The sequence below is a fragment of the Peromyscus californicus genome, unplaced genomic scaffold, assembly GCF_007827085.1.
Source record: "Peromyscus californicus insignis strain IS unplaced genomic scaffold, ASM782708v3 Scaffold_3__1_contigs__length_106647218, whole genome shotgun sequence".
NCBI classification, from domain to species: domain Eukaryota; kingdom Metazoa; phylum Chordata; class Mammalia; order Rodentia; family Cricetidae; genus Peromyscus; species Peromyscus californicus.
In genome coordinates this window covers 39,313,808-39,324,586 of record NW_026294551.1, presented here as the reverse complement: position 1 = coordinate 39,324,586, position 10,779 = coordinate 39,313,808, and the positions used below count along the sequence as shown (strand labels likewise).

Below are 10,779 nucleotides of genomic sequence, written 5' to 3'. Positions count from 1 at the left end.
CCCCCACCCTTCTTTCATTACACACACATTCCACTATCCCTCTAATTAGTTTTTTAGTTGGGTTGTGGATAGTAGGCTTCTGAGTGCGTTTCCATACACTCTCCCTTTATGTCGGTCCTCCTTTCCACCCCGGTTTCCCCCACACTCCCCAACGCCCCCTCACACCTTTCTACCCCCTCCCCTCCTTCATTTTGCCAATAACATTCTCTCTCTTTCTCTCTATCACACACACACACACACACACACACACACACACACACACACACACACACACACACACACACACACACACACGTGTACACCTGTTTTGATAACCTTGAACTCCCTCTTCTCCTGTCTCCACCTTCCAAGTCTCAGAATTACAGGTTCGTGCCACTATGATAAACTCAAGGCCATCATTTTCCCAGTTAAAAATTGACCCAAGCCTCCCCTTGCTTTTCAGACCTAGAGACCAGGACAAATAAGAGTCCTAGGAGGCCAGCCCTGAACAGTTGGACACCTGAAGTGAAGTTCTTTTTTTTTCTTAGATAATTTTGAAGCCACAGGAATATATATGGTTCAAATGTCTGACCAGAGCATGAGAAACAACTTTAAAATGAAGACCAAGCTTAAGGGAGCTTCAAGGACTCCCTGAAACTAAGCCAGTGATTCTTCATCTGCTGGTTGAGACCCCACAGGGGTTGAATATCAGATATTTACATTACAATTCCTAACAGTAGCAAAATTCAAGTTATGAATTCAAGTATCATAACTTGAATTATCAACAAGATAATTTTATGGCTGGGGGTCACCACAGCATGAAGAACTGTGTTAAAGGGTCACAGCATTAGGAAGGTTGGGAACCACTGGACTAAGCTGAGGGCTGCAGTGAGGAGGATGTCAAGAGAAACAGCTGTGGAGACCTATGTGAAGTCCAGCCAGCAGAGGATTGTGGGTAAAACCAAGGTAGGGTGCTCAATGCTGACTGCACCCTCCTGGGGCTCCAGCCATGTACCCTAGTCAACTATGGACTAGGAGGAGTTGAGAGCTAGGAACAACCAGAGGAATTGCTGAGTGCTGCACATTCTAGGGTACGGGGAGGACCATGGGTTCAGGATGTACAAGAATATAGTTCATTTGCTCACTTGTTGAGGCTGACTGTATGGAAATGATGGCCACAGCGAGGGGAGGTGGGATGATGGTGATGGCAGTAGGTTCACAGGAGATCTACAGATTGAATGTTTCCTCCCACAGAACCAAACTCTGACCTGTGCTGGGCAAACACTTCTCTGACCACAGAGGGTGAGGTGCAGTATAAGTAACATTTCCACCACATCCTGGGTGGTGAAGGATTGTGACGTCATGTAGCTTGGATGCTTCTAAGGAAAAAAAAAAGTTAATCAGTAAGGGGTCCAAGCTAAAGACACCAGAATGATGAACTCAGCCTATAGCCCCAGCATTCCAGAGGCACAGGCAGGAGACCCACATGTTTGAGCAAGTTTGAGGCCAGCCTGGGGTACAGCGCAAGACCGTCTCAAAACAAGAAAAAGAGCGATGAGCTCAGCCTTTAAGTAATCGTTTAATTCGTGAAAGCAGTCAGTTGCTTATCATAAGCTGCTGTGGGTTTTTGACTCTGCCTTATACTTATGAATCTGCGTTAGATATGGGACACAAATATTTTTTTTGGGGAAAGATCTCTCTGTATACGTATATACATATACATATACCAGACTGGCCTGGAACTCACTAGGTAGCACAGGCTGGCCATGATCTCATGCGGTCCTCCTGCTTCAGCCTCTCAAGTGCTAGGATTAGAGACACGACACAGCACACCCATTGCCACCCTCAACCTTGCTTCTCCTGCACCTGTGGCTTCCCTAGTTCCGCCATCTCCACACAAGACACGGTCTCAGCTTGAGTCGTGCTTGTCAAGACTCCGTGGCATCAGCCTCTGTGGCACACGGCATGGTTGGGATAACTGGAGAGGTTGCCAGGAGGCTCACCTCTGAGGGAAGAGCTTGCTCTGCAGATCTGCTCTGGCGAGAAGTCGCCAGCTACCCAGCAACACAACATCACACCTCCTCTCACTGTGGAAACCATTTCCCCGGTGAGTAAGCCGATGAACCATTCTTGCGAACTGCCTGAAACTTTGTGGTGACCCAAGGCTCTCCTGGTCCATGCAGTGTAGGTGCCAGTAACATGGTTAAAAGTCCCTCTTGGTCTTCCCAGTGTTTCAGTTTCCAAAGCCCCAGAGTGTTTATCAAGAGAGATGATGTCTTAGATCCAGGAGGCATGTTCTTCACTGGAACCCACTTCTCTTTCATTTGCTCTGCCATCTGTCACCCTATCCTTCATGTCTGTGTCTGGCTGTGCCTGGGACCACAATGCCACAGGATGTGCTTGACACCCTCTAAGTAGGGAACCCCAGGAACTTCTAGATCACTTCCCAGAGGATTCTCCTTTGAGAAAGGTTTTAGCAATTCTCTTCTCTCTGGGAGGCACGGGGAGTGAGAGTCCTCGTTTCTGGATGGGAAAAGGAGGCCTAGCAAATTTGGTAAGAAGTAGAACATTGGGTCCAACTAGCTCCTAGCTTTGTGGCAGATCCTCGACTTTCCTGTGAGCTACAGGTGGCATTTCTCAATGAGAAGCAGAAATAATTTTGATCAAAAAACTAAATTCCCTGTAGAGAGATGTAGAATCTCAAACTAAAAACAAGGAACACCCAAAGAAAGGAAAATACACAAATCTAATCAAAATGTCAGGGGAAAGATGTCAATTTCCTTTGTCCTCACCATGAGCGCTGTCTACACACACTTCTGCCTGTTCCTCAGGGCAAGGGCACAGAGTGGCTAGCTGGCCTTTTCTTCTGCACAGCTCCTTAGGTTTTTCTCTTCTGTCTCTCACAGAGAACATCCCTAACCAACCCGCCTGCTGCTTCTTGATGATCTCATGGAAGATCCCACAGAGATTGTGAATGGCTATCATATGACCAGGAAGCTGGTGGCACTGAGAGGGACTCTCTCCTAGTACTTGGTTCTCTATGACTCATCAGGAAGGCTCCTGGGTGCTCAGACCTGATCTAGGGCCTGCATAGTCCCTGGGCACTGTGAAGACAGGGAGTGCCAGAAGGAAGCTGGATTTCCAAAGACCTTGTAGATACTCAGAGGGAAAGGACCCAGCAGCTGCCATAACAGGCTGTCAGTCTTCTCTCAGAGATCAGGCCTCAATTTCAGTTTCCTGAGAATTGAACAAGCAGTTTCTGGGAGGACCATGAACAAAAGACATAGTCCTTGCAGTAGCTCCCTTTCTGCATGTACTCTGACCGCTCAAGGTTCAGCCAGTTGTTTACTGTCTGGGACCCCTCACCAACTTAGAGCTACATGCATGAGTCAAGGACAGAGCCTAGGCCACTGAGTCAGCCTCCATAGTCAGTACATGCTAGGCCAGCCAACCTCCATGGCAGCTCAAGGAAAAAGCCTGGGACTTGTCCAGGCCTGCCCAAAAGTGGTAACTGTAACCCCCAATTAACCCTAGCTAATTAAAAGTTAATAACATGATTGCCACTCGAATAAACTAATCCTGAGTCTGTTCCTATGTAGTCTGTAGACCCCAAGCACCCTTGCTTTAAAAACCCTGCCCGATTGCTATTTGGAAAGTACCAAGTTAACTCATAATACAGAGTCTTTGCTTTTGCATCGGGTTCGGTCTCTTGGTGGTCTTTGGGGGACTCTGGGTACAACACAGAGTAGATCCATGGGTCCCAAGATTGGGGAAATTTGGGGAACATGAAGTCAGGCCCTGAGATGTATCATAAGAGAGGGATGCAGGGGTCACTAGGCATCCCCTGTGGATGGCCTTAAGGTTCCACCCTTCTCCCTTCTCTGCAGTTCCCAGGTCAAGAGAGGCTGGCAGATCTGTGCTGATCCTAGCCAGTACTGGGCCCAGGAATACATCACTGACCTGGAACTGAACTCTGGAAGGGTCTGGAGGGAGCAAGGAAGTGTAACATCTGTGGGCCGAATGAGGAGGAGATGCTCGATTCTGCAGTTCTGAAGGTCACCTCCTCTGTGGTCCCACCCTACAGCTTACCCACACTCTGGGTCCCTCCTTGACTTTAATCTTGTGTATGTATCTCATTTCACCTTTGCACTGTTTTCATTTTTTAATGGTGTTATACAATGAGTTCTTTGTGGATATCTCATGACTTCATCCTTTTCCGTTCCCTTCAGCTCTTCTCAGATACCCCCTGCGAATCAATGAGTGTGATTGGCCTTCTGAGGGAGATATCGAACCACGCATATCAAGCAACACATGACTATTGAATAGCTTGACTTGGTGCTACGTTTAACACACTGAAGGCGCTTTAATAAAATGTCAGCAAGATTCTTCATTGTGATGATTCTTGATTTTGTTTTCCTCACAAATCAGAATCACAGATTGGCAGGGGTACTGCAAGAGGATGTGGAAATACAAGAAGAGGCAGAAGCCACAGGGATGGGCAGCTCACAACAGTACACCAGATGTTTCCCAGAGGATGCTTTCCTGGGGAATTGAAAAGGACACCAGCATTTTCTAAAGCAGATCATAGTTGATATGGTCTAGGGCAGCAGTTCTCAATCTGTGGGTCGTGACTTCTTTGGTGGGGGTCAAACGACCCTTTCAACAGGGGTCACCTAAGACCACTGGAAAACACAGATATTCACATTACGATTCCTAACAGTAGCAAAATTACAGTTATGAAGCAGCAATGAAATAATTTTATGGTTGGGGGCCACCACAACATGGAGGACTGTATTAAAGGGTCACATCATTAGGAAGGTTGAGAACCACTGGTCTAGGGAATTGCTCCCCTGGAATGAATACCAGAGTAGTGTATTCTGCGTGTGCATGTATGCTCACTTTCACAAATATGTGATAGTTGACATTTGTTGAGAGCTTGTGAGGTGCTGGGTTCTGTGTTCAATGTTTGCTAATATTAGTGCCAGTCTAGCAAGCCTGCCTGCAGAAGCAGGGACTCCCTGCTGGTTGCCCCAGAGGCTTGGATATATCCTCTGCTGTCCACTTCTCTGTTTTCTAGGAGAATGTTTTCCATGGTCATCTCCGTGGTGAGGCTTAGGTGGCAAATGAAAATACAGAATTATATTTATCTTTAAGAATACTTATCTCTAAGGATAAGTATTCCTCATGTATATTTAGAACATACAGAAATTGTTTTTTATTCAGAACTTGAATTTTGCTGGGTCTTTCTGTACTTTACCCGGCTACCCTCTTTGGAGTGAATACCTTTTATTCAAGCATCTATTTCCTGATGGAGATACCTGCTTAAGGGTTGGCTTAACTGCAGAGAGGTAATTCCAGAGTTGAGTTCACATTAGTGTCAGCCAGGACCTTTCCCCAATTCCAATGTTGGCTCTTACTCCCAAAGTTACAAACTTAATTTGTACCTGGATTTAGTAACTTTAAAACTTACCCAGTGATATTAAAGTGAGTTAAGACTGAGAACCACCATCGAGTTAAATATGGGCTGGATTGAGTCAGGGCAGTCTCTTCTGAGTTTTGGTGCCTTCCATCTGTGGGTTTTGTTAACTCTGTTGGATGGCACAGATCTCCATGCACAGTGTATGTCTCCAGCAGGTTTGGAACCTCCCAAGCCCTAGTTACCCTCTAGGGTCTCCTTTGTATTACTTTCTGTCCCCACGTTACCCCCTGCTGGTGGAACAATGTCACAGGCAGGGCGGGCGATGTGGTTACTCACTGACTGTAGTTCCCCAGCTGCACCTTCACAAAGACCACAATTGTTCATTGTGACAGTTAATTCTACGCTGTCAACGTTACAGGGCTAAGTATTACTTAGAGAAAACATTATTTCGGGGTGTGTCTGGGAGGTGTTTCTAAAGGAGATTGGTATCTGAACCAGAGGGCAACCTGAATTCGATCCCCAGAATCCACAGAAAGGTAGAAGAACTAACTCCACAAAGTTGTCCTCTCACCTCCACACATGTACCTTGGCATGTGCATGACCATACATGTGTACCGCACACACACATGATGATGATGATGATGATGATGATGATGATGATAGCAGTAGTGGCAGTAGTGGCAGTCAGTAGTAGTAGTAAAGGTAAATAAGATCGGAATGTTAATTGGAAAGAAATTTTATGACTGGGTGTGGCCAGAAAGTGATGACTATGTTGAAATGTTTAGGAGGAGCCAAAGATTGGAGAAAGTTAAGCACCCCACATTCTACTCTACAAGAGTCAGCAGGATTTTGTTATATGTGCAAGTTTCCTGTTCACATATGAGCTATGTGGGTTAGGTAATTGGTTTCCAAAATTCAGCTGCATCAAAATTCTCTCTGGAGTTTGTTTCCATAGAGTCCCAGAATTCTCCCAGGAGACCCTGAGTCTACAGGATGGGGACATGGCTCAAGCTTCTGCCTTTCTCGTGAGCACTCAGGCGATGCTGCTACAGTGGAACCAAGAACTACACTTTGTGTGATGCCCATCTCATAGCAGCTCTCTTCCAAGTGGTGCCTTGGGCCTTCAGGATGCTCTGTCTTTACCTGTAGACTCTGTGAGGAGAAAGGCTGGAAGGGCACACTGACTTAACTGTGTTGGTCCAGAAGTGACACATTCCACGTAGGCTTCCAGTTCACTGGTTGACCACTGTTAGTCACATGAGCATCCTGGTAGTGAGATGAACGCCCGGATATTAGCCAGAGTAAGCTCCATCTTCAACAAGCGTCCATGCCACTGTCCTACATGCCCGACTGAAGTGAAACAAGCCTCCCACAGCCAGACAGTGTTTGCCAAAACCAGTAAAGTCCCCTGTAAGGGCAAGCACAGAGCACACCGAGACACATGACTGGAGTCTGGCTTTGCCTGGGCCTTGTGCTGTCTAAGGCTGCTGTCACCTCTGCAGCTTTAACACCATCTAAAACCTCTGAACCTCGGTTTGCACCAACCCTGCTGCAAAGTCACAGCATCTGAACTAAGAGCTCGGTAGGTAGGACAGTTGGGGACTTCAGGAAAATACTGCCATTTGGAGTTTTCCACTGCTCTGTAAGGAGCCCCTATTGGTGAAATTATTAAGGCCACTCCATGTAGTTAAAAGATTTATTTAATGGCGTAACTTACAAATGAAGGGATAGGTAGGTCGCAGGGTCTGGGGAAGGTGTATTGCAGTCCAGCGGTGTTCTCTGGAGCTCTGCTTGGTCAACCTCTACCGTCCCAGGGTCCAGGAACAGAGAGAGCTCGCCCCTCCAGATCTCGGGTCTCGGTTCTCCAGCGTCCTCTCTTGGCCCCACCTTGTAGGCGTGACAGTTACCGAAGCCTCAATGGGGGTTGGAACTTCCAGATCAAAGCTGGAATGACTACCCACTACAAGCCCCTAACAAATTCATTTTACCTATCGAGAGGAATTTATACGATGGTTAACACTGATTGCCAGCTTGATAGGATCTAGAATCACTCAAGAGGCAACGCTCTGGGCATTTCTGTGAGGAATTATCTGCATTAGGTTAGCGGAGGCAGAAAGATCCACCCTACATGTGGGTGGCACCATTCCCTGGTTTGGGACCCTGAACAGCACCGAAAGGAGAAGCGTGGCTGAGGCTGGCATCAGTCTCGGCTTCCAGACTGCAGCTGCCACGTGATCACTCACCTCCAGCTCCTGCCACCATGTCTTTCTGCTGTGATGGTCTGGGTCTCCTCAAACCCTCAGCCAAGATACGTCCTTGCTCCCTCTTCTTGCTTCTTATCAGACATTTTGTCCCAACAATGAGAAAAGTCACTAATACAGCATGAGGAGTTGTTCTTGGATCTTTCCATGAGATCCCGTTTTGGAAACAGATGTTCGTTTTCCGTCTCCATGGGAAGTCACTCAACAGTCTTGCACCAGCCTCCTGAGCAACCTCTTCTGTTTACTCATTAAAATATTTTACCAAGCCGGGCGGTGGTGGCGCACGCCTTTAATCCCAGCACTCAGGAGGCAGAGCCAGGCGGATCTCTGTGAGTTCGAGGCCAGCCTGGGCTACCAAGTGAGTTCCAGGAAAGGCACAAAGCTACACAGAGAAACCCTGTCTCGAAAAACCAAAAAAAAAAAAAAAATTTACCAATGTGAACTCCCATGTTAGTAGAATCACTTCCTACTGTTTCTCTTTCCCCCTGTTTATTATAGGATGTCAGTTTAGTATTCTTGTTGCTCATGGGTACTTCGTGAAACATTCTTGACTTGACCCTTTTTGCATTTTACCAGAGGAATCTTGGTTCTGTCTAATTTTCTTGTACTTAAAAATGCAATATAGGCCATGCATCCTTAAACTTTTCCTATAAATATTTTTAGCTTTGCATTCCATGTAGTCTCTGTTGCAGCTATTCATTTCTATCTTGCTAGTGAAGAAGTAAACAACAACAACAAAACACTGAATGAATGGGTATGACCCTGTTTCAATAAAACTTTATATTAAAAAAAAACAGACAATAGGCTGCATTTCTTCTGAGGACCAGCGTTGATGAGCCCTAATCTAGGCGATCCGTTTAATAGAAAAGATGACAGCACCAAAAGCAGTCTTGTTGGGTACCACTATAGGTGGAGTGAGTTTCCCCCAAATGCCCATGTATGAAAGGCTTGGTCACCAGCCTATTATGCTATGGGGAGGTGTGGAACCTTTAGGAAGTGATGCCTAGGAGAAGAAGATAGGTCATTGGAGAAATGCCCTAAGGGATTGCAATGTTATTTTTGCTTCCTGAGGTCAAAAAGTGAGTAGTCAGTAGTTTTTGATATGTGTTCCCGTCATGATGTACCATGCTGCCACAGGTCCAAAGCTGTAGGACTGACAACCATAAACTGAAATCTCTCAGTTAGTCAGAATGAAAACCTCTTCCTTTGACAGTTGATTATGTGGTGTATTTTGTCACAGTAATGGGACACAGACTAACACATATGTTGGCCAATTGCCTTTTCTTTGATGTAAACCACTGATGTTTGTGGAACATGGAGTCTATGAAAATAATACTGTAAAACATGCCCATTTCTATAGGTAACTTGTTTTTAAAAAATAGTTAAGTCCTGAGTGATTAAGACAGTAGTTTTTGGTCTTTGGTCTGCATGTAAATCACTTAGGGAACTTGAAAAAAAAAATCCTAAGTCCAAACTTCAGAAATTCTACAGTTTAAAATGAACATTTCATGTGATCCTGGAAGTCTCAGTCAGGCAACGTAAGCATAACATGTTAGCTATGCTTTCGGTGAGCTAGCTACACAATCGTGGACCAGGGACAAGTTGTTCTGACGTCTTAGACAGCATTTCCCATCCCATCAACTCTGCACTTAGTCCTTCCCAGAACTATTAGAATTTGAAAAAAATGGAACGAAACCTTTTCTCCCTTTTGAGAGAAGATCTTGCTATATGGTCCAACGTGAAATCCTCCTGTCTCAGCGTCTCAAGTGCTGGGATTACAGGCAGGTACCAACAAGCCAAGCAAAGTTGCAGGATTCTTAACAAATGTGGACCTGAAAGAAAAAAACAAAACAAAACACCAAGTTCGTGAAGATCAAGATTGAATTTGTCAGGGCTGGAGAGAGTGTTTGGTGGTTAAAAACACTGGTTCTTGGATTTTGAGGACCTGGGTTTGATTTTTCTGGCCTCCATAGGCTACCCACTATGCACAGGTACCAAGCATGTGCCAACGTAGGGCACTACACATACATGTAGGCAAAACATGTAAAATTAAAAATTTTTTGAAGATTGACTTTATCTAGCACAGAAACATCATAGACTAGGTATGCAGTATTTTGTAGGATAATCATTGTCTCATAAAATAATATTTTCTTTCAGGAGTCTGAAGCTAGAGGCACTATGGCCATTTCTCGTCACCGACTCCTCCGTTCCCATTCATTGCCCCCCGTACCCCCCCCCCCAGCCATTTTTCCTACCAGTGACACTGACTTTGCAGAACAAGGACAATAGAATCATCCATTTTAGGAGTGGGACATTCAAAAAACAAGTCATTATCTCACACATCTGAGTTCGGAAATGGCAACTGACAAGCTGTAAATATGTGTTGGTTGGTGGCTTTGGAATAAGGTCTTACAGAAAAAGCCTAACAATTACTCAACTGTGTGCAGAGTAGGTGTCAACCACTTTGTTGGTGGTGGGACTAGGGGAGGGTGGTGTAAACAGTTACCGGAATCTCTTCAGCAAGTGGCTAGAACACACAGAAACGCTTTACAAAGATCTTAGACTAAACCAGGCGTGGGGATGCAGATCTGTGGTGCACCTAGGGAGGGAAGACGGGAAGACTGGGAGTTCAAGGCTGATCTAAACTATACAGTAAGTTTGAGTTTCATCTAGACCAGTGTTTTGCAACCTGTGGGTCTTGACCTCTTCCTGGGGGGGGGGTGTCGAATGATCCTTTCACAGAGGTCACCTAAGACCATCAGAAAACACAGATATTTACATTATGATTCATTACAGTAGAAAAATTACAGTTATGAAGTAGCAACGAGAATAATTTTATGGTTGGGGGTCACCACAGCATGAGGAACTGTATTAAAGGGCTACAGCATTAGGAAGGTTGAGAACCATGGGTCTAGACTGCACGAGCCCCTTTGTAATGTACTTTATATTGGCAAATTGTTGTATATTGTTTAAGCTCATTGAGAAGCTGGCTTGGAAGGAGGGTTGACCCCTCCTCTGTCACAGCCAAGAGTGCGTATGTCAAGTGTCCTTCAAGACCCTTGGTCTGAGGCTGGGCTGGCCCCCACCTCCTGCCCTAACAGGGGGGTGGGGAGGGGAGAA

The 10,779-nt window shown here is 45.7% G+C and overlaps 1 long non-coding RNA gene across 1 annotated transcript; it reads left to right on the top strand.

The window, feature by feature from the left end:
* Window positions 1-277: 277 nt before the first annotated feature.
* Window positions 278-4,362, top strand: LOC128122324 (uncharacterized). The gene is made up of 2 exons (XR_008222404.1): window positions 278-4,103; window positions 4,209-4,362. It is a non-coding gene; the product is annotated as an uncharacterized LOC128122324 (long non-coding RNA).
* Window positions 4,363-10,779: the final 6,417 nt, after the last annotated feature.